This window comes from Perna viridis, chromosome 15 (genome assembly GCF_037379345.1).
Source record: "Perna viridis isolate PV_CMFRI_1.1 ecotype Kerala chromosome 15, ASM3737934v1, whole genome shotgun sequence".
NCBI classification, from domain to species: domain Eukaryota; kingdom Metazoa; phylum Mollusca; class Bivalvia; order Mytilida; family Mytilidae; genus Perna; species Perna viridis.
The window spans coordinates 14,692,482-14,719,012 of record NC_142459.1 but is presented as its reverse complement, the minus strand read 5'-3'; the positions used below and the strand labels follow the sequence as shown (position 1 = coordinate 14,719,012).

Sequence of the window (26,531 nt, the reverse complement as noted above, 5' to 3'; positions counted from 1 at the left end):
GAGTGCATTCTATAGATCTTTTCATCTCATAAGTGCAAGAGCCATGTTGTAAAGCCACATATAAATTTCTGTTTATTGTAACATTAAAAAAAATATCAAATGTAATAATAGGTAGGATTTCCATGAATCTTACTTAGAGTACTACTCAAAACGTTCTATATTATATGATATCGCACGTGGAGCTGCTCTATTATTACTTGCGGACCATTGTGTGCCACTTCACTCTTATCGAATTTACTTACTTGCAATGTAACGAGTGCCGCTTGTCGAGCAGGACTTGCTTTTAATATTCCGATTCTTAAATTTTGATGTCATTAAGGTTTCTGTTTCGTAGGAGTTCATATCTTTAGTAATGTAGTGATAAATGATCATACTTTGATCTTGTCCTATTATTGACACATTGGTATTTGTTGCCAATTTTAAGCTTTATGAAGTCTTTAAACTTGAATGTTCGATCGTGCTGATGTAAAAAAAGTAATATTGAATTTCTGTTAACTTAACACGAGAAAAGTGCTTAAAATGAGTAACTGTTCGATTTTATTCGGCTAACTATTTAACTATAAAGAGTTACGGCATTTATGTTGTTGACTTCTGAAACCAGTATTATGTTATACGCGATATACCGTAATCGGTAATCGTCGTTAGTACTAAATGCAATAAGCCTGTTATTACATTGAAATAAACATTTCAGACATCGTTAGGTGCTGGTTTACACATTTATTTGGCATTGAACTAGTACTTCCTTTTGACTTTTTCTATTGACTACTGCCTAGATTTTATCAGTTCGGTAAATTTGGTGGATTGCCGGATGAAAAATACAACGATTTAAATTTTCTTTTATCTTTTATTGTTTTTACTAGTGATGATTCTTCTCTGAGATAACATTTGGTTTTAATTTAAAACGTTAATTGTGGTATGGGTATTCATTATTCGAAAGACTGAAATACTACAACCGGTTTTTCCGTGTTTGAATAAAGCATCATTCAATAAATCTTAATACTATGATTACACTATATTTAATGATGAAGTTGTTTTTGTCGTTAAAAAATTCGACCTTTTCATCCTGTCACGTATTATGTTTCTATTGTATTTGATCATGGGTCTTTTTCACCACATTTAATAGCCAATTTTTTTATTGTATGATAATGATAATCGCCCAGAATAATTATTACATGCAAATTCATATCAAGAACAAGCTGTAACACAAAATTAATTGAGGAAGAACGGGAAGCACAACTATGGACTTAAACAATCCATCTGAAGCATCCCTGGGGAGCCTATCGTATATTTTAATGAGGTAGCCCGTAAACCTCTACTTCTGTGAAGTTTAAAAGTTGTTTAGTGCTAGCGGCATCAAGAATAAGCAAGACCTTGCTTCCTGTAGGTAGTTTATGGCAGGATACATTAACTATCTGTCCGTTTGTTCCTGGTCCTAGAAAAACTCCACAAATATCCATATTTTGTCGCTCTATTGTCATTCCAACGTACACATGAAGATTTTGCAATCGTTCTCCTGAAAGATACAAACATATTGGATTAAATGTTCCACAGATAACCATTTTTCCCAAAACTCTTTTTGGTTACATCTTTGAGCTACAGTAAATAAATGGTTAAAATTTCCAATCTAATTGTGAAAGGGCAGTAGGGTAAAGGGTGATTGGGGCATGGGCATGAGGCAGTAGGCTATTGGACAGTATGCGTGGAATGATGCCTTATATTATAAAATAATAATTTGAATATCGGAATATTTTTCTTCCGTGTATCTTACGTTTGGGCGACTGCAACAGTGAATGGGCTGTAGGGCATTAGAAATTTGGCAATGTAGATAATTCGGGGAAAATGGGTTTTGAGGGTGAATTATGAAAAATGGGGAGAGATGGATGTTAACCCCATAGGCCACTTGTGAAGCAGTATGATATCGTTCGGTAAAGAAGTGCAATGTGTTAAAATACATTATTTTTTATTCAAACAAAAGCAACTAAGATGTATTTTTCCCTTTGAAATTCTTAGAAATGCTTGTTATCCGTCAGAACTGAGTATTAAGAAGTTTTTTAACAGTTAAACTCTAAATTGTTGTCAAAGTATTAGTGAAACAAACATTCCGTACAATTTTTTGAGGTGACTATGCATTGAAATGTAAGCAGAATGATATTAAAATTTGTTGAAATCAATTTTTACGTATTCTGTTATTGTTGTTAACATTGTATTTATTTATTTCTTTTTTACAAAAAGTACTTTTACAAGCCTTTTCAAGTGCACCCATGTCATGTTTGGTCACACCCACCAAATCAATCTTTCGAAAACCGGTCATTGTCTTGGAGTTGAAATCAGAACACGACCGATTCCAATATTACAAAAACTGTTCAAAGCACTCAGGTAAATACCAAAATTCAAAATTACGTGCTCAAGTCAACTATTACGTATTAAGGCTCAGTCTACCGAACACATATTGATTTTAATAAAAAAGATAATTTCAGTGAAACGAGTCACTCAGGCAAGAAAGACTAACAGTAATGTCAAATATTTAAATCACCGTTTATCTCAACAGGCATCCTGCAAACTACTAATTATCCGACTGAGCAAATGCCGTCGACGAATAATGAACAAAAACTATCCTAAAGACAGTAACATTTTTGAACCCATGAATGTTTTGCTGGCTTAAAGGCAATAACCTTCCAACTATATTTAACGGCTCACTAAACTTCTATCAATGAATTGTCACCAAATAACAAATGAAATCCAGGAATCAAGTATATGTCAATATACAATTTAAAAATCTACTCAAAATGTGACTAAGTGTACTTGATTCGAGGCAATCCTTAACCATCCAGTTGCTTACTAGACCACTATCGTGCAGTCAACAGACAACTTCCCCGTTCGTGTCAGAATTGAATGTAATAAACCATAGTAACGGATTAGTATATGCAGTATAACAAATATATAAAGTCCGGCATTTAAATTGAAAATATTATGTTGAAAGTCTCAGAAAAATGAGACTACGAATTTGGCTGTCGTGGTCTATATAAACATTTGCTGAAACTTTATTTTTTCTTGTTGTAATTAATTGACCTTCATTTGCACGAATATGGCAAAAAATCGCACATTTAAGCAAGATGTAATTAATCATAAAGTAATCCGATGTCAGTATCCATACTGAGAAGAGTGCTTTTGTTTGTATTACCTGTTCAGAGTATATAATCATATGAATGTTGATAAGATGCCTTTGCGCAGAAATAAATCCTTAAAAAAGTTTGGCAATTTTTTTCTTAAACCGTCATTTTCCAGCATTTGAACACACAGGAAAGTAAAAAAATTGCTAAATGATGTTTTTTTAGAATGCATGTTCATTGCGAATAGTTGTTTGGGCACAAATTGTTTCAAGGTTGATATAAACTATATCATGCTTAAGGTTTGGATAAAAATATTAACTTTGTTATATTTAATATCGGTCTGTTGTAACCTATGAACTAATTTTTTTCTGTCTTTATTTTGTTTTGTTTTTATGCCTTGTTCTTGTTATTTTTTTTTGTCTTTTGGATTTCTAGTATTTTACCGCTCACATTTTTGAATTTTTGATATGTATAAATATATATATAACTGCTGTTTTACAATTTTTTTTTTCATTTTTTTGGTTGAAACAACATACTTTCACATGCATGTGATAATGGCGATCAACAGACTCTTGTCTGTGATATTCAATATAACAAATGTATAAACTGAGTTGCTCTTTTGCTTTTGCTACTTTGTATGTGTGATTTTAGTAACTATATGTTCTTTGTTGTGTATGTCTGTTTTCTATGTCTGGTCTTTGTCCCTGGATTACATTCTTTTGATTATAGCTATAACCTTGGTTCCCTTGATTACTCTTGATATTGTTATGTCATTACGTTAGATGAGATCATTGGCAAAATTCATGTTTTGCGACTAGGTATTTATTTCTGCTATATATTGAAGTTTTGGTAGGATTCCATGTAAAATAAATAAAAAAATAAAATAAGGCCATATACTAACCACAACAGTCAATTCGATTGAAAATCACCACTCTGACAATTCTATACGATTTTTGTAGATCTATCCATACATATGGCTCATTTTCCCATTGTGTTGCTGTTATGTATATATTTTTCAAACCATCAACTCCAAAGGAAGGATCACAGTAGTCACTATCATAATATGTACTTTGGTAAACAGGGCTGTTAGAGGATATCATCATTGGAGTACCTGGAAGAAATATAAACCTGTGTGCAGTTTGTTTGTTTGTTGGGGTTTAACGTCCGAGCAGCAATATTTCAGTTATATTCAGACAATGAACATGAAATGGATGATAAAATGAACATGAAATGATGATTAAATGAAAACAAAAAGAATGGGACACAAGGATAATAGGATCGACAAATTTTGCTTGCCACTAGAAAAAGGGGGATGGGTAAGATCGGGCAATTTAGCCTCCTGTGGCAGAGCGCAAATGTTCCTACTCCTATCGAATACCACAGCAGGGTTCTTTAAAGGTGCGAGGAACGTGGCATATTACCCAACACGGTGCACCACTATGGTTTGCGGCTAGGTATCTGAGCACTATTTAGTCGCCTTTTATGACAAGCTTAGCGCTGCTGCAGGCCTATTCTTTTAAGACCCGGTCCTGCACGGGGTCAAACCTGTGTGCAGGAAATCCTGTCTAAATTAAACACTGCAATAAAAAAAGTCTTTCAATAGCATATTCATATTCAGTAGAAATTTGAATTGAAATTTTGTATACTTGACAGCCGGTACCTTTTTAGCCCATCTGATCCAAAAGGAAGAACATCGTTTAACTAAGTCCTTTAACCTCAGTTTCCGATATATGGATGACGTATTATCATTTAACAATCCTAGTTTCGAAAATTTGATACATTACATCCATCCTAAAGAACTTGAGATAAAGGATAGTACAGACAATGTAAAGTCAGCCTCATATCGTGCCCTACACTTGGAGATCGATGGTAAGGAAAACTATTAACAAATTCAGAATTGTCAAAATCCCTTCAGCACCTGCGTATGGAGTTTTCATATCACAAATTTTACGTTATGTCAGAGCTTGCCGCAACTACGCAGACTTTTTGTAACGTGCTAGTCTTCTTACAATTAGGCTTCTGACACAGGGTTGTGTTGCCTCAAGATTGAAGTCATTACTAAAAAAGATTTATGGTCGTCATCATGAACTCGTGGATTGTTACGGTGTATCCATCTGCACCATGACAGAGCTAGGGCGAGTCCTGATATAACCGTGATGAATTCACTATTTAAAACAGAAATTCAGGTATTATTTCATCGGTAATTTGCAATTTATGAAAGAAAATGATGCATGTTATCTAAAATATATTCAAAATCGTACACACAGAGATTTTTATGTAGACCTGGTTAATTATTTTATGGTTTCCTGATTGTATTGTCATAATATGCAATGCATTTTAAACGACATTATTAGTAGTTACAGCTCTTCTATGGGTTCACTTCCCTACTCCACTTACCTCAAAATTCGACAATTCATTTCAACATTCTTTATTCTAACTACCTAAAAACTAATCTAGCCGTTCATACATCTGCATCCGACAATCGCAAATAGAAAGTGTTCATAACAAGATGTCTCATTGGAAAATATAGATCTACACGTGGGCATATGCTTGTTTGTCAACCTCGATCTGAGTGCATCCTATGTGATTGTCCCTTTTCCATTAAACATGTACTTTTAGATTTTAATATTTGTTTCCCCGGCAGGCATATTATTAATTTCTTGCAAGACATCGGTTCATTTAATAAAATGTAAATTTTGATACTTTTCAATATTTCATAGGGGTTATTTAAAAGTTGTTTCTTAGTAGTTTTATGTATTAATGTATTTTTAAATGTAAACATAATTTCGTTTTGATGTTGTTCTTTATGATGAGATTTACATCAGTTAATCAATATATTTTCTACTCCACTCGCAAAATCCCATAATACCATTAAACATCGCCTTACATAAATTACATCAATTATCTTAATATATTAATATCATACACTTACACATAAAGTTATCTTTTTGTTTTTATCTACCATTTTTAATGCTTTGAATGACAATAAATCTGCATTTTCCCTGATTTTAGGGATACAAATGCTTCAAAAGATTAAATCGAATAATCTCTTGTTTTTTTTTTTCACTATGAGAGCCAAACATTGGTTTTCTGGTGAATTTGTTATATAAAACAAATAAATACATGTTGAGTGTTTAAGAACGATTCAACATATATTATTACCAGGTCATATTCTGAAAATCAATCAATATTTATTTTTACAAAATAGAGACATTTCAAATATCTTACCACAAGTTTAACATGTATTTTGGGCTCAGTTGTATTCTCAATACAAAATTTAAAAAAATATCATAAGTAACCGTTCGGTGGGTGCATTAAACTCTTAAACCAAAGCCCTTTTTACGGCTTGGCTCTCCAACATACCAATATTAGCCGTGTATTTGACTTGAATATTACAAAAAAAACCTGGGTTTGGAGTGTTTTACTAACCGTCATAGTGCTGCCAGCCATGCTGGTATTCTCCCGACACATTCCTTTTGGAAAAGACGTCAGAGAAATGTTGACATACTCCATTCTTAATATTGTGCGAAATAGACTTACAGAGTGAATTGTTAACACATGACGCGAAACAATTCAATAAACTTTTTGTCTGTACGACGAAAACTTCATTCTCCGTCTCATGAATGTCATCGAAGTTACTGTCACGAAGACCGAAACTAATCTTCAGACGAGCATGTACGCATATTATATGAGATTGCATAATACTTAGCATGTACAGGAAGCAAACTAAATTCATCATTTATTCCCAGTAAAACTGATTGTTAATTTCAGAAGGAAACCTCATGTATTTGAATCCTGATTGGGAAGTTTTTTTAATCAAAAACATGTATGCAAAAGAATCAAATCCTGTTACTCAGCTAAGTAGCAAAATCAATGAATGCGCTTAGGAAGACATTTTAGAATAACGCATGGAGATGATTGGATACTAAAACTGAGTCTACAGCTGGTTTCATAAAGAAAAAAAAACGAGAAAAAAAAAAAAAAAAAACAACGACTGAATAATAATAAAGTTCATTTGCCGTTTACATCCTCTTAAAAATATTGCTTATTTCGATTGAAATATTTAAATTAAGAATGCCTTTGTAAATCATTTATGCCATTGCTCTGTCAAGGTAAGGTATGCATTATTATAATGTAATTACATTTTCAATCGATATTCTCTGTAAATTCAGACATCAGGTGAATCATGGCGGAAAGAAACATACAGGTCATTCCATAAAATTGTATTCAAAATAGTATCTGAAATGCAGAAATGACATTCATGTGTTGAATAAGGGTAACAACAAAATTACCGAACACAAATCCAAAATAAATCTGGCAAAATAGATATTACAACACTGGAGCAGCTGGTACCGCAATAATCCTGACTTGGTACAAGCACTTCAAACAAAATGGTGGGTTACAATGGAAATGTAGGTTTTACAGCGCGTTAAATCTCCCTCTTCCATTGCAGTTTGACTATTCCAGTGGTGATTAAAGCATTTGCATGCTAGTTTCATAATCGGTAAATCAGCGGTCCCATCAGCACAAAGAACATTTTACAAAAAACAATCGTTGCTCATTGTTTTAGAAGAAACTAAGTATTTTTTAAACAGCAATTACGAATAAGTCTTTTCAAAGTGTGTGTAATTCGACGTAAACATTAATGAAATGCTTTGAAATATCATCATTAAAGGGAGATAACACACTTTTCCACCATTTTTCTTTTTTTTGTAAATTTAAGGAAGTAGGCCAAGGGTAAGGGACACAACTCTTACAAATCATTGGAACGTTTATATTCACCTTTTTACATCAATCATGTGTAAGCATCAAGGTAACATGGACTGATTTCGTGCTAACTCAAAGGAAAGCTTGTAAGGCTTTGGTGAAATTGAATATGATACAAACATATCATATTTGTCTTCAATTGGACATACACTACATACCAAAATTATCAAATTTGTATTTCTTTCTAAGCATGAATCCTTAATTTCTTTCATTTTGCCTGATTTTTTACAGTTCACTGCCTTTATATAATTGATAACATCATAAATTTACATACAAAGCATCACTTCCATAACGTACTTTAACATAATAGATTATTTTTGTAATGTACATTCCCAGCGAACACTCGACTACATGCATATTTAAAGAAGCCTTCCAGTACATATTGTAGGAAGTAAACTATTTTTTTTTGTTCTCAAAGACTTTAAAATAAGATTATATAGCTGATGAACAAACACACAGTACATGAACAATAGTTTTTAGATTTACAATTACATAACAACTTTTCCTATACTTTAGGAAAGACTGAATAGAAATACTGAAGGAAAAATACACTTGTCTTGTCGAATTTGCATGTAGAATTAAACATCAAATAAAGCCGACCAAGATGCTAAGATTAACAAAAAGAATAGAGTGCATGGAATAACGACTAGATAAAGAACATAGACTCACACAACAAAGGACAATGATTAAAAGTTGTAAGCATGAACAATGTTTATCGATAGGATAAATAATCATTGTGCGCACAAAATAGATGTTCCGTGCAAAAAAAGTACATTGTGCGGACAAAATAATAATCATTGTGCGCTCAAAAGAATTATTCTGTGTGCACAGTTAAAGAAGGTAGTATGTGGCAAAATAACTAAAAGGTGAATACATTTGTTACGTTTTGTTAATCTGGATTGATAAAGTTTAGTGATGAAACACAAGCCCTGGATCACTTCATACGATTCTACTTACATATGGGACTTATTCAGAAATATTTGAAATCAGTAATTTCAAAATCTTCAATATGTGCTATCAATTACCCGTTAAAAAGAAATTTGAAGTTGCTTCTTCATTTAAGAGATGATATATTAACGAAGAAATATGCCCCCCCCCCCAAAAAAAAAAAAAAAAAAAAAAAATCCGCCCATTTATTTTAGAATTAAACTATCATAAATTAATATAACTTCATCATCGGTAAGGTACCATGGCTCTGATGGTCATTTTCTTCTTCAACTTGAATTCACAGGGTGGGGGAATAAAATTATCGTGCTAATGAATGTTCTATTGAAAGGGCTTGCTCGTTGCCAATAACATTTTGGACTCAAAATATTTCAAGGTGGCTAAAAAGATATTTTGTCCTAAAGTTTGGTGCAAAAATATTCATATTTTTTATTCTTTGTTTCTGTTTCTATTTTGTTCAAATACTTTGAACTTGTTGTTTTCTTTTTCTTTTGCCTTTCTAGTTATTTTATCGCTTACAATTTTAATATACATTTCTTTTACCTGCTCCCAAGTGGATTTTTGGCTTCAATAAATTTATATTATATTGAATCAAATAAAACTGTATATTTACCACAACAAAAAAATCACCACTCTGACAATTCTATACGAGTTTTGTAGATCTATCCATACATACGGCTCATTTTCCCAATGTGTTGCTGTTATATAAATATTTTTTTTAAACCATCAACTCCAAATGAAGGATCACAAACATCAGCATCATAAGAAGTACTTTTGAACAGGCTTTTTAAAGGATACTAAGACTGAAGTACCTGACAGAATATGCATCGTGAATCATGTCTAAAAAAACCTGAATAATTCGAAAATCTGTCTTGATCATACACTTCTAAAAGTCTAGTTTTATCAGAATAAATCATTTGTAATATACTGAAATTATATTTTACATTTTTGGATCAAGTAATCATCTTGTTTATCAATGTATGATTCACCATTCACTGTTCTTCATACCAACTTCCTCATTTACCTGTTTCCCATTGCCCCATACTCAGTATAATGACAATTGTATATTCAAGTAGTGTAATTAGTAGTAATGATATTTAAATTGATAGTAAAGAAAAGAAAATATATATAAAAATTAAAATAGATTTGTAAATAAGTCAAAAGTTATTTTTTATTCAAGCATACCACAGATAAATAAATTAGTCCAATTGTCACAGAGGACGAACGGACGACCCTCAATCTTCCGGCCAAGACAGCCATATTTGATAGCATGACCAAGAGTCTTATGAAAGCCAAACTGCTCCGTAAGAACGGCATTTTGTACTTCCGGTGCAGTGTGGGAAACCACCGCTCGCCAGCTTGCCAAATACGAGTAGATGTTTAATTTGGCGAGTTCTAATTAGCTTACACTCGTCAATTTGGCGACCGTCATTTGATTGGCGAGTTCCAAGGAAAGTTAATCAGCCAACAGTTTGTTTAGTTAAACATCCCTTAACATCATACATTTAAAATATGTTTCCTACATATTAAGAAGTTTAACTTGAATATGTCAAGTGAATTTTGAACAATTTTATTGATTTGTAAAGCAGTGTTTACGAGCTGCCATTTTAATTTCCGGTAAACGGGTTGTGCCAAAATCTACGACGGTCCCGATCTTAGTTGTCAAACGAAATTATCTGGGTAATTTATGAAATGTTACCTTGCAAATTAGTTGTTTATTGTCGAAAATTAAAATGAACAAGAAGCAAATGATAAACATTTTTTTGTTTCATAATGATGAATCTGTTGAAATATAATTTTATTTTTAAAATATGACTATGAAATGGAGTACTTAAAGTACTTGAAAAACTTCAACAGGGGGGGGGGAATATTCGAAAATGGACAAGTTTTTGATAAATTTTTTAAAATCATTGGAAACTTTGTATTCACCTTTTTACATCAATCATGTGTAAACATCAAGGTAACATGAACTGATTTCATGTTGATTCAAAGGAAAGTTTAAAAGGCTTTGGTAAAATTGTACATGATACAAACATATCACTGATTTCAATAGTAATGTCCATTACCCTAGGTATACCTCCTTAAGCAAGACGACCATGCTGAAGTTTTTTTTTAATAAATGTACATTCTAGATTAAAGAAATAATTTTGATCTTTTCAACATTTGCCATTTCAGCTGTCAACATACTCTTGTTCATGAAGCTTTCTGACTAGCCAAAAGACAAAAATCAAAAAACATACACACACACAAAGAAAAAAAAAGATAAAAACGATAACAAATTGATTACTGTTTATGATGTCTAATTTTGTTTACATGGACGTGTTCATATTTTAGCAATTTGTGTTTTTTTTCTATTTTGCGTTGGTGTTTATTTTCGGTCCAATGATTAAATGAGCAAGTATATATTTACCCTAGCGGGTTGGGAAGGGGGCTATATTTGTGGTTCTTTCTTGACTACGAAGTTTACAAACTAAATCTAATGCGCCAATTTCCAAATTTATTGTAATAGTTACAAATAAACAGTGTTTCTTCTATATATATATACTTTTTACTATAAATGTAAAGTATGATTGATTGGGTTATAATATTCCTTAAGCATACGGTTAAAAATCATTTGACTACTTGAAAAGCTGAACGCCTGAGATGTCTTCCAAATTCACTAATGGTTTCATATGAAAGGACAATATACGAGCTTTATTTCACAAAAAATACGTTTTCGCAGAAAAAAAACAATAAGTAATGTTAAGAGAACAACCTCAATGAAAAAGATGGTACACTCTACCAAAGGAAATATTATTTACTTCAAATAATGTAGTAATTAATTATAAATAAAATGACATACACACACATATACTGACAGACTTTGTATATGTATGCAGTACCTACAGGCAGCTTGGATGTTAGTTTACTACAATATACTTTTGTCCTTCCTCACAAGAATGGTCAGCGCATCTTCTGCCTAATGACTGCAAATGAATTATAATGTTAACTTTTAAACGTTTTATTTACTTATGTACTCTTTATTTTAACCTTATATAGTCATTCCGCGTATAATACCAGTTTGCATTGACTGGTGTAGCAATTGACGGTTGCATATAATAATGATTACAGGGATACTATATGATTTCTTCGTTTTATTTACTTCTTGGATGGCTAGTCATTGCGATATTACATAGTGGATGATTTAATACTGTTTGTTGTGTAATTGTGTGTCGTTTTCTGTTATACCGGATTGGTCTAAAACGACGTTGTGAAGTTTCTAAGGTTGTTAATTTGACACAATTAATATTGAACGTCATGAACGGAGAATTGTTTGAAACTCCGCCAAGACAGATGTCAAGCGGGCAAAATATGCCAAAGGAATCATAGAGTAAAATGTTTTATTAAGTACTGAAAATTACATATTGCAAAATGTCGACTGCATTTTGGTTCAGATGTAGATATTAAATAATTCCAGTTGATTTTTTGCGATATTCAAATTTCACTCAATGTTAAATCTAAAGTTGTAATGATTTCGTACAATAAAGACTCTATGTGAAGAAAATCTATTACAAATTGGAAATGTTTACTATAATTTAAACAATTATTGCACAATTAGTATGACCGTATTGTGCACACAGGTAACCTACACTGTACAATAGAAATGCGTTTCAATGCGCATGTAACTTGCGATGAATGTGTTTTAAAACGTGTACCTTTGACCAACTGGATATCACTGAAGAAAAACAACCACCTTCATCAACAAGAAATGCTGTATATCCGTTGGTCCAATCAGATCACACAATGCCCAAGAACTTCTATAGTTCGAATATGTGCAATTTGAGGTTCCTTTACACTCCTTTAGACATGTAGAAAGCTTATACTACGGAGGCGTACGAATATATAGTCTTGATAACACTTTCCATTCGAAATATTTCCAGGTTTTGATAAATCCGGATGTGTACATATCATGCCAGTTCGATTACAGATATTACTCAAATCTTGTGATAGAGAAGGAATAAACCCATAGACAAAAACAAAGGTAATGCATATCATTTCTTATATAAACACTTGTTTTCACATGTATAAGAATAATCAGGGAACCAAGGTTATAGTGGTAATCAAGGGAACCAAGGTTATAGTGGTAATCAAGGGAACCAAGGTTATAGTGGTAATCAAAAGAATGTTATCCAGGGACAAAGACCGGACATGGAAAACAGACATACACAACAAAGAACATAAAGTAACTAAAATCATACATACAAAGAGTAATCAAGGGAACCAAGGTTATAGCAGTAACTAAAAGAATGTAATACAGGGACAAAGACCAGACATGGAAAACAAACAAACACAACAATAAACATAAAGTAACCAAATCATACATACAAAGGAACAAAAGCAATTGAGCAACTCGTACTCCACTATAAGATTCAAAACAGATCATTACTGTGGTCCTGCAAAAATTTCATTCGATAGTCTAGTTTCCGTTATATTTATCCAATACATTGCTGGAACTAAACTTAAATTCAAATGAATTTGATACAAACAACAGCTTTTTGTTTGAATTCTTTTGATTTAAACACACAACATATATACATTTTTACCCCCAAACCCACCGTACATCTTCCTGAACTAAATATGATCCCCTGGTTTATTAAACAGTAAGATAATTATTGCCACTTTTTGTTTTAATTATTCACTTTTTTTTACTTGACAGACCATTTGAAACAACTGGCGTCAAATTTCATTTATAAGAAATTCAATACAATGCATTGCATTGACGCTGTTTAGTATAAGGTGAAAAGAGGAAGAAATCATCTGCAGAATCGTAATCAAAGACAAATTTTTTGTGTTGTTTCATCGTTGCATCATACTTCTAATGTATAAAAAGGAAAGTCTTAGCTGGTGTATTTGACGACAAAAGCGACGTTCCCACAAAACAAAAAAAAAAAAAAAGCTGTCACCAGTCTTCAGTTTATTAAAACTGTTCAGGTATTGTATAGAATATGTTTTAATATCAGTAATGTAACAAACTATTTCATCGGTTAATTTGCCGGCTTTATTTCAATATTTAGCAGGTTTACTCTTAATTGAGGATCCCGATACAGCCCGGAAGTGGTTACAGCAAAAGTGGTATGAAATGAATACATATTGCCTCTTTACATTTTAAATAGCTATGACACCATGATGGTAGCCTCCTACCTTGGCCTACACTTAGAGATCGATGGAATAGGAAAACTCATGAACAAACTTCAGGCGAAACGTGATGAATTATCATTCCTTTTGTAAATTGTCCTTTCATCTGTGGAAACTCCCTTCAGCTTCTGCGCATGGACTTGTCATATCATAACACACCCATTCTATCAGGCTTGCTGTGAAGTCTTACAATAAGGCTTCTGGAACAGGGTTATGTTTCTACAAGACAGAAGTCATCACTACTAAGGTTTTATGATTGTCATCACGAACTCGTGGATCGTTATTATGTATCCTTCTGCACAAGGACAGAACCGAATTGTTCACCGTGTCATATTTTACATTTCCGTAACGACTACTCAAGACGTGACATTTATAAGCAACTCGTCGTGTGTTTCTAGAAAAGTAAAGCAGAGGACGCATCTGGTCAATGCTCACAGTTGTTATTGGAGTCCGGATTCTCTTTTTTTTTGTGCATGTTATTTTTGTCATTTCATATTCATATTATATTAAGTGTGACTATTTTCGCAGTCTAATATAAATCCTTGAAACACATTTTTTTATTGCCGTTAGAATCTTGGTTCTAATGATGACCCTTTGAAAAGAAATTTCATGTCTGTAATAAAAGTCTACGTGGTTAAATATGAAGAGCTATTCTAGTGAAGGAACATTATTTTTTATTCGAATATGTCCATATCTCACAGATAATATAATTAGAAATAAAAAAAACCAAACATTTCAATCAATATATGCACATATTTTTTTTAAAAACAAATGTCAAAGCAATAACAATTGTTTCTACTAGTATAAATGTAATCACAGCATGATTCTTCAATAGATGATAATGGTGTAATTGATTTAAGTCTGCTTCTGGTTTGAAAATGACAACACTGAGGCTTCGTTCCTTTTATTTAAAAGGGATCTACAATAATGTTCCTCCTTTTGACAGACTACTTAGCTTCCTGTATATCTCAATCATGCTTCGGTTTTAAGTACTTCTTGAGTACAATTTACTTCCAAATCTTGAACTTCCCACGTATTTGAAGCTAATGCTGCAGATGTGAAGTCACTCTTTTAAATACTGTACAACACTTTTATATCTACATAATTATTATAATTTGTATTGCTGAATTTATCATAATCAATCCTTATTAGTCACAATTCAATTTATATTTTACTCACAATATATTATGCTTTGGTGTTGTCATTTCTAAGAGCCAATTTACAATACGAAAGTGTGTTTAAGTTAATACGAATATGAAAATTGTAATCAACACTCTCTAGGTCTTAACGGAATACAGATATAAAACATAGTATTATAACACTCGCTATAGATGCAAGTACATATATAAAAACAAGCAAGTAATCACACTAATAGCTCTGTAATGATAAATAATCTTGAGTCCAATAGGCCCGTGCGGGCGGGTCCGGGTGTCAAAAGGATATATCCACAACAGCTGTAAGCTTGTCGGAAAGACGACTAAAGAGTGCACAGAACCCTAGTCGGGTGCTTGGGCGCCCTGCCCACCGAGCAACTGGGTTTGTGTTCCAGGTGGTGGAATGGCATGCTACATGCTTTTCAAATATATAAAATGGTGGGATTAAATTTGAATGTGCCAGTATTGAACTTGTTGGAAGTACTTGTATTTGTCGTTTTCTGGAATACTTTATTCTCATCAGTCTTTGAAACGAGGGTTAGTTGATGGGGTTTTCGTGCCTTCTCAGCGACCAGGGTCATATAAGGCCAAGAGTATTTTGATGCGAAAGACTAGAATTATAAAGATCAACTCAGTATATAGAACAGATGGTATTCCAAATTTTATCATATTGATGTCAAGAATAAAACAACCTGCAAAATATAGCTGGAAGGATGTTCGATAGTATGATATCGGAGCAATACTTTATATATTATTTCAAGGTAAACATGGTTTATTTAATTTATTGTTGTGTAGTTACAATAAATTATGCTAATATCAATGGATTCGTATTGTGCATGGGCTTCTTTTTTACAATGATTAAACATTCTTCTTCTGAACATAATACTTTTGTTTAGTTTTCACTTAAATTTTATAAATTTTATGTATCCTTAAAAAAATAAATTTAAAAATAAAAGTAGGATGCAAAAGGAGTTTTGTACAATCAATATTGATTTTAAAATCTTTGTAATTATTTGTGTTTATGATTATTATAGGATTTACCTGCATTAACAGCTTGTATTCTTGATAGTGCTTTTGTATGCTAATATGTACTCTTAAATGTTTTCTGTATGTGTCATGATTTATTGTATTTTACCTTTTTATCTTAAGTACCATTCTGTGTAAGAATCAGACGACAGATGGCACGTCATATTTCTCAATTTGGTCTTTTTTGCCTCAAATACATTCAACACATCTAGAAATCAGCGGAACAGCTATTTAAGAGGAACTGGGATGTGTGCCCTAGGTGGTGGAATGGGGTACCCTTGGCGTGTTACATGCTGGGGTTGTCAGGCTATAATATGGAAAACCTGACCGCAAACCATAGTGGTGCACCGTGTTGGGAAAATTGCCACGTTCCTCGCACGTTAAAGAAACCTGCTGTGGTATTCGATTAGAAACCTTTGCGCTCCGCCATAGGAGGCTAGATTGCCCGACCCTGCCCATCCCCTCCCTTTTGACTTGTGGCAATCAAAATTTGTCGACCCTATCGTTCTTGTGTCCCATCCCATTTTTCATTTCATGTTCATTTTATTATCCATTTCAAGTTCTTTGTCTGAATATAGCTGGAATATTGCTGCTCCGACGTTAAACCTCAACAGTCAGTCAATCAATCCCATTGCCCCACCATTCATTCCCCATTCCCCAATAACCCATAAAATATGACGTTTGTCCCATACACCTACTGTAACCTTAATTTCCGACCACTTTATACCTTAGTTCTTGCAGGGTCTATCATTCGTTATACGAATTATCAATCAAATTTTCAAAATTAATCATTTTGTGAATATTTTTTCAGTATTTATCGGAGTGGTGTAAATATTAAGAATTGGTTACACTTTTAGGATAATAAATCATTTAATTTGTAAAAAAAACTGTTTTTATGAACCTCTTTACTTGTGTTGTATAACCACACCTTGTCATACTAAAACAATTTACATGTTTTGTACAATACCAGTATTGAACCCTTTCCAAGAAAGTAATACACTTCTTGATTATACATCCGGTTTTGTACGAGATAAATTACTAAAACGGTTGCATAGTTAACAAAAACAAGCATATAAGTAGTAAACTTTATCACCATCATGTAAGTGTCGTATGTAAAGTATAAAAAAAAAACTGGACACAATATTATATAGAATAAAAAAAATAGAACTCTAATCAATATATTTAATTTCGTACGTCGATAATATTGTTCAATCTATCCAGAAGCTTCAGACAAATCTGGGTGAATTCACTTTAATAATGTCATGCCTTGATGTTATATATGTATTTCACTTCAGCATTCTTTGCCTTTTTCTATGAATTGTGACCGCTTTCGGATTGTAGTTGATGACACAAATTTACTTAAGAAATACTAACCAGTAATAGCATACAAATATGACAAAAGAAAAGTGTTTATATGCATTCAGTCAGCAAAGCTGTTCAAACAAGGAACTTAAGATATCGAGTAGGTGTATCCTCCTAACAGGACATTACCTTCATCTGGGAGGAGCCGTATGTTTTCTAAAAAGCAGGAAGTTTATTCTTTTCTAGTAAATGAATTTACTGTCGAATTATGTGAATTTATTGCAACTCACCTTTCTGTTTTTTTTTATTTTGTTGTTGTTGTTTGACCTTGACTCTCCTTGTGCTTAAACGTGTCATGCAATTATGATAATAACCTCTGTATTTTCGTTTTTTACACATAAACAAAGTGTCTTGAAAAGATAAAATAGCTTTTTTTACTCGTAAGACAGCCACAGACACAAAATGTAGAATCATTTATGTTGTGACCATAGCACTAAATACAGCACGTGATAATTAGAAAATACATAATTGGGAATACAAAATGTAGGGATGTCTTTCTTAATTTTGTGTAAATAATAATTTGAATGAAATTTATTTATATAGTAAATCTGTGAACTGTTTTAAAGTTTTTTTTTTCTTTTGAAGGTTATGCCTGCTGTAGCTATGGATGCAGTAAGCGATGTTTAGCTGTAATGGTGAATAATGAACATCCAGGTAATTTAATTAGCATGTAATGACTTAAACATATTTTTGTGTTTATATAAATTGGTATAGAATGAAAATGGAAGCAGATAACGGGAAACTTTCAATGAAACATGCAATCATGTTGAAATGGATAATCTCCCTTTGCACACATACCACAATTATTATCTTGCAATAAGTACCATTTAACCATTACATTGTTTAAAAGGAGTTACTTGAGGTAAGATTTTTTTCACGAAAGGAAAATATATGTATTTATGCTTCAGTACATATGGCTTATGCCTTCCGTTTTACTACTATCAAAATTGAGTTTTTTAATGTCTTATGAATCTTTGTTTTCTTGATTTCTATGTCACATTCAGAAGTAATTTCTAAAATTTGATAAAATGGGATTTTTATTTTTTTTATATATAAAAAAGACACATCAACTCAACGCTTTATGTTATTATTCGATATGTCTCAATGTTACATTACTGGATATATAATTATAAATTTATTTTAAGTTAAATACTCGTTTAATGAAACCTTAGAAACATAAATGAAGATGATGAGTTGGGAAGCACTGGGAGTATTCTCAGTCCTAGTACTGTAAGAAGAAACACAGCCTAGGACTATTCAAAGGACAAATGTTTTAGGTTCAAGCAGCAAACAATAGCAAATACATCTGGGTATACATTGGAAGTAATATACATTCAGCATGATTCTCTTTTCCTCATTTAAACAGTAAAATAATAACTTATATATATATGGAAATGTTTTAACGCCAGTTCGTGGTGCTTTCAAGCTATGCTTAGCTGAAACCGCATTTAATAATTTTGATATTAAATTTCTGGATCTTGTTATGACAATAAAGCATCTACAAAACACCCTTTTTCAGGCATCATACAATATAAAATGCATCTACGTGTATATATGGAATATTATATATATTCAACATAAAAATCTGCATTTAAACAGTATATGTGTTTAAATGTATTGAAATCATCTAGCCTCAATACCCAGGCAACTAAATATAGTGTTTTTAAATCATTATTTAATTGCATAGAATTGAACCTGAATGATTTCAGGCATGGAATTTCAGGATCACGTTATGACAAGAAATAATCTACTAAACCCATGCAGCAATGACCGATCATGTCAGTTCCACGAAAAATGTTCAGGTAGAATTATCTACCAAAATATATGAAAAATTTGCATTCTTTCTTTCCCACTCTTTCCAAAAATATTTGAATAGAATGGATTTCGATTAAAAGAAACCTGTTTTAAATAATGTCCATTTGGCAGTCAAATAATGTCTTTCATCTTATGGTAATTCCCAAAACTGTTCAACATGTCATAGTTTTACTTGCCTCTTACCCGGACTTGCATTTTTATGAGCAACTCGGTGGGTGTTTCTAGAAAAGCAGAAAACGCTACCCTACCGGTGCACCTGGTCCAAGTTTCTAGTGGAGTCCGAGTTGCTCATTTGCTTTCGTTACTTTTTATGTATGATTTTAGTTACTTTATGTTCTTTGTTGTGTACGTCTGTTTTTACGGGAGATTTAACCATTATCGAAAACGAATCTCTGCGTAATATCCTCTCTAAAGGTCCCAAGTACTGTGAACCAGGCTCCATTTATTGGAAATATAACTTTAAAATTCTTATGGATGCCGTCGAGGACTATGCAAGAAAATGGATAAAACGAGAACAAGAAGACATTCATTCTCTGTCAGAGTGGTTAAAGGCCGTGAGGACTTTAATTTTGAAACGAATAAAAGTTTTAAGTAGGTCAATGAGTGCCAAGGCTACATCAGTTTTCAAAGACCCCGATGAAGCAAAAACATTGTCTACTATACATGACAAATATGTTGTCGTACCAGCAGACAAAGCCCAAAACAACATTGTTTTTGTCTGCAAAACGTTTTATATCCAATGTTTATTATCAGAGGTAGACGTAGAAAATTATAGCAGTGATAAGACCTATACTGCTACTACTCTCTCCAAAGAAGAGATTGCGGAAAACCATAAATCTGTGCTATCCTCTTTTGGTCTCTCTACCAAGGACGATGTTTGTGAATTACCGTCTATGTACTGGATTCCTAAACTTCACAAGAATCCATACAAATAACGTTTCATAGCTGGATCTGCAAAATGTACCACCAAACCTCTTTCAAAACTTTTAACTTCTATACTCACAACTGTCATAGGGTCTGCAGTCCTACCACAACACTTGTTACTCCCGTAGTGGTATTAATTCAATCTGGATCCTGAAAAATTCGAAAGATCTTTTGGAAACAATCAGTTCAAGACTGTTATCTGAATATAATAGCAATAAAACCTATGATTTTTCAACACTGTATACTTCTATTTCCCATACTCAGTTAAAATCCCGACTTAAAAACATTATACATCGTTGATTTTCCAAAAAAGATGGTACACCTAGATATGAATATATAGTTCTTGGTAGAGATCCCTCATACTTTGTAAGAAATAATTCCAATCGTTTTTTAATCGACAACATATTTGTCCAGTGTGGTGGACGTGTTTTTTTAACAAACGGTTGGTATTCCAATGGGAACAAATTGTGCTCCTTCACTTACTGACCTATTCCTTCACTCTTATGAGGCTGACTTTATAGTTGATCTGATCAGAAAGAAAGAATATCGTTTGGCTAGATCCTTTAATCTCAGTTTCGCTATAAAGATGACGTATTATCTTTAAACAATCCTAATTTCGGGAATTTGATACATCACATCCACCCAAAAGAACTTGAGATAAAGGATACTACAGAAACTGTGAAGTCAGCCTAAAATCTTGACCTACACTTAGAAATCGATGGTAAAGGAAAACTATTGACCAAACGTGATGACTTTTCATTCAGAATTGTCAACTTTCCTTTCATCTGTGGCAACATCCCTTCGGCTCCTGCGTATGGAGTGTTAATATCATACTCATACATTATGCCAGAGCTTGCCGAAACTACGCAGACTTTTTGTATCGCGCTAGAACTCTTACAAATGGGTTTCTGGAACAAGGTTATATTGCTACTAGATTGAAGTCATCACTACAGAAGTTTTATGGTCGTCATCATGAACTCGTGGATCGTTATGGTGTATCCATCAGCACCATGAAAACTGATTTATTCAACGGGTCATAGTTTTCCTTTCCTCGTTTGTCTACCCCGGACTTGACTTTTTATGATCAACTCGGTGGGTGTTTCTAGAAAAGCAGAGGACGCCTACCCTACCGGTGCACCTGGTCCATGCTCCCAGTTTTTAGTGGAGTTCGAGTTGCTCATTTACCATTGTTACTTTGTATGTATGATTTTAGTTACTTTGTGTTCTTTGTTGTGTGTGTCTGTTTTCCGTGTCTGGTCTTTGTCCCTGGAATACATTCTTTTGATTGCCGCTATAACCTTGGTTCCCTTGTTAACTCTTCCATGTTCGGTCTTTGTCCCTGCATTGCATTCTTTTGGTTACCACTATAACCTTTGTTCCCTTGATTACTCTTTCCCATTAATAGTTTATCATTTAAGGAATATAAATTTGTTTCTCAAGATTTTAGTTGGTTTGCATTCCAGTCTTTTGTCCGTCTGACGGTTTTGCCTTAATATGTTTTGGTAAGGTTTTAGTTATTTTCTTACTTTAAATATGAATATAATCATGCTTAAATTTAAATGTTGAAAGAATAATAAAAGTTTTGGTTGTTCCCTCTGCAGGATTTGAACCATTTTGACATCTATGGCAACACTGACTGCACGAGGTCCAGCACCCAAAAAGGTTCGATAAAAAAGGTGCCATAATAATATTTTCTGGGTTTTATTCCCTCGTTTTTTCGTTTTCGTACAATTGATGTACTAATACATTAATTTGAGATAAATACTGTAATTTGATTGTTACAAGTAATTTTGTTATATCTAAATAGATAAAAAAATATTGACATGCCCCTATCCAGTTTAATTCAGAGGTAGTTTTCTAATGTTTAAACATAAAAATATTTTTTTTTTAATTAATTCATAAGAATTGGCCTCGCGCAATAAATAATATGCACATGGAAAATTTGTTATTTTTCAATAGACAAAATTTTTATCATAGACAATTTTAAATGTTCAGATGTTTATCTGGGTTTATCCAAGAAGAAAGGTACAATCCGGTAAAGTGTGATCAGTTGACAATAATCAAACATGTTCGTGCAATTACCTCACATATTTTGAATACCTCATTATTGTTTAGTATGATAAAACATTTATCGGCTGTTCATATGGGACACAGTTAATTTCTTATTCCCTGATAATAATGTTTACATTCGGCTTTCCTCGTGTAATAGTAGTTTTCTCGCAGTAATACTAGTTGAACGGCATTTGACACAATTGAGAACACAAACAATGAGCATCATTCCAGTAGTCAACCTACATTTAATGTAGTGCAGTTGTTGTTTTTTTTTTTTTTTTTTGTTTTTGTTTAAATTCTCCTCCATCCATCATCCGAATTTAAATGATGTCTATTCTATGTATATAGCTCCTAATAAAAGGCAAAACAGGAATTGCGCTTGGTTTGCTGACGACAGCACCATCATATTTTTGGGCGAAAAAACTTAATTCAATTGAAATGAAACAATCAGGTCACATACATTTTTTAAACTACTATATGAAATGTAAAATATTAAACTTTTTTAAATAAAGCAAACTACAGAGATACTGAATACTAATCGGAACTTCGAACTCTTTGTTAGTAAGAGCACCTCGATACTAAGATATGGGTTTCTGCAATCCAATACCTACCCTAAGTACAACCAAACACTTGCCCGACAGATTTGCAACCATAAGCAAAGCTACTATCCAAACTAGTTATTCTAAGTATATACTACGTACAAATAGAAAAAAGAAAAGGGGAAAACTCATCTACCCGTATAAGAAATACGTCAATCTAGATCATTTTGATTAATTAATTCATAATATTTTAATAGGATGCCAATGCAAATAGCATGCACATGACAAATTTTTATATGATATCACAAATGCATTCTTTCTAAAAGTTGACAGATGGTTTTTGATTAACTTCTATGATTAAAGAGAAATAAGTTACATGCGAAGCATAGATTATTAATGAAGAAAGGAAGGGTACTAGTTCTTTAATATGAGCGGAATTTGGTTGTTTTGTTACTTGTACGTAACAACATTTTTTGAACCATCCATTGTTGATTAAAAAATTATATAAATCCACATACATTAAATATATACATCACAATGGAACACAAATTACGTGGGACAATATTTATAATTTGGGATATAAAATTGGGATATTTTTTTTTGTGCCACCCATATTATAGGATCTGCCTGACTTTTACATGGACAGGCTCATAACGTCATAATGCGGATATGTAAGCATTTCAGGATACACAGTTTTATACTAGTCCAAACACGCTGAGGTGTACATTTATTATGCTTGGTCCCAGAAGCAACATCTTACAGAAAGGCACCCCAGCCCTCTCGTGCACTTCATCCCAGCCTACCCTAAAATACCGCTTGTTTTGCAGGGAAGCAGTGACTTCCAAGTTTTTGGTGTGCGTCGGCTAGGGATCGCACCCATGTTCTCCCATAGTCAACGCAAGCACGTTACCCTGAGATATAACTAATTCAACCAGGGGTTTGTTACATTGTCACTTTGTTTAAATAATAAAGAAAGTGAAAGTTTTTGATATGCAATTTATTTGGAGGTAAAATAAAAAATAATAAAATCCAACATTCTGATAAATTACATGTAGGTCAATTTCCGTTTGTCTGCAAAATATAAATACGGATGCAATAAACATGGAATGTATATATGCTATTAAACGGGATAAAATACTCTGCTGGGCCTAGTATTTTTTTATGTAAACTTGAAACGTTTCAACTCTAATAAAATCTTTCTGACATCAATCTATGTCTTAAAACACACACATGTTGTCATGAAGTGCTCATTAGTGAAGGAAACATTCATGCTTTAATCACGTTATCAATATAAAAAAATACCTTTCTCAATAAGTTAATAGGTCAGCCATGTATATATGACACCATATTTAGATGTTTAGATACATTTTTGTACATCACAGAGAGTGTATTCAAAATAGCATGAGGCTAGTTAATTGTCACTTCAAAGAAAACAAAATTGTCACGATATATACGGTTTATTGACTCCCGTTATAACAAATATTTCGTCATAAAGATTTATCGATAAAATAAACCGCCTTAGTTTATGATTTTCTTTTTATTGGCAATTAATATTATAAGGCAAATGCTAGACGTATCTTGTTTGAAGAGAGAAAACTTACAAAGCACCGTGATGGGACCATTCCATTCACTCTGCATTGATTTGTTTTCAATTTTGGATGATTTGCAACTATACTCATATCATTAATGTCATGGAACTTTATTAATGTAGGAGACATCATTAATGTCATAGAACTTTATTAATGTAGAAGACTGACGTTTATAGATGTAAATAATTTCAAAGACGAATAACATCTGATTAATATAAAACTGTCATATGAATATCAGAGAATATTGAATAAACTTACTAAACTTTACATAATTTCCAACGTGAATAGACGCCCATACAGCGAATGCATATGGGATAATACTGCTTCACATTTGGTGACATATAATTTATCATAATATACTTGGTTTCTACATCAAATCTTTCTTTGGATCAACCCATGGTTTAGCAATCTGCTTAGAATCTTTAATCTAAGTTTCCACTATATTGATGACGTATTATCTGTAAACAATCATAATTTTGGGGATTGATACATCGCATCTAGCTCAAAGAACTTAAGATAAAGGATACTGCAGAAACTGTGAATTCAGTCTGATAGCTTGACCTACACTTAGCAAATCGATTGTAAAGGAAAACTATTGTCCAAACTTTACGACAAACATGATGACTTTTCATTCAGAATTGTCAACTTTTCTTTCATCTGTGGCAACATCCCTTCAGCACCTGCGTATGGAGTGTTCATATCACAAGTCATACGTTATACCAGAGCTAGCCGGAACTACACAGACTTTTTGTATCGCCATAGAACTCTAACAAATAGGCTTCTGGAACAGGGGTATGTTGCTACAAGATTAAAGTCATCACTACAGAAGTTTTATGGTCGTCATCATGAACCCATGGATCGTTATGGTGTATCCATCTGAACCATGCCCAGATGGTGGTATTGGGTATCCCTGTCATGCTTTATGCGTGGGTTCTCAGCCCATAATACGTGAATACATTATATGTGTGTACATGTCTTCTTACTAAAAAAAGTACAAACGCTTGTAGCATTCTGTATAATTTTATACCGGAAATAAAACCTGAATGTCAAAAACGCATATTTCTTTTTAATTCAGAATATTAAAAAAAAAGATTTTGTCCTTAATTTCATGATTTAGTCACCAAAACGAAATACCCTAATTTCAATAAATACATGTAACTTTTGATACTCACTGACCACTGATGTATAATATCCTTTCCCTTATGAAAAATGTTTAAAGGAAAGGATATTGGTGATGAATATGATTGAATTATTAACCGGAATATTTCGATTGAATTGCATTAAAATGAACATTTCGAAGGCATATACAAGTCAAGTAGAGGAACCATCCCGTATTGAAATCAAATTGTCAGATTTGTGGTCTATTGTTTCAGATTTAGTTCTCAATTTCCCCGATTCTTACAAATATTCACACTCAAGATATAAGCAAACTGAAAGAGCTACCTTTATAAAAAAGAAAAAACAAACAAACAAAAAACAAAAACAAAAAACAAAAAACAAACAAACTACAAACAAAACAAAAAAAAACCAAAACCAAAAACAAAGTCAAAACAAATAATTGAACTTTTTACAGCCATTATTAGTCAATCATACGGCATATATTCCAAGAGTTTAATATTACAAATTATATTTATCAGTTGGTAGAATTACAACAAAGAATTGGTAATTGAAAAGACATTACAAAATAGCTCAAATGATGTAGAAAGACTAAACGGATAATTTATGACATCTTTTACGAATTATTTGATTTGTTTCATAAAACAGCAATAGGCATTGCTCTTCAATCTCCTCCTTATATGCATATCCAGTAGTCTGTCAATAAAATAATTGATATGCCTAATGTATATAAACCGTCCGACTGTGTTCATTAAACTATGGTAAGTTGAAAATGATGAACATAGTATTATAAAACTTTGATAGTTCTCACAATGTTAACAGTATATTTTTTTAAACACTATTAGTTCAAAATACTGAACTATTTATCATGGATATTATTGTCAAAAAGAAAAAAATAGGTAGAAAAATCAAAAAGACGACAACCATAAGTGTTTTAGTAAAGCTTACTGTTTTTCT

General features: G+C 32.6%; 1 pseudogene; it reads right to left on the bottom strand.

The window, feature by feature from the left end:
- Positions 1-9,993: 9,993 nt before the first annotated feature.
- LOC148597081 (uncharacterized) lies at positions 9,994-12,773 on the bottom strand (annotated as a pseudogene).
- Between the last annotated feature and the right edge of the window lie 13,758 nt (positions 12,774-26,531).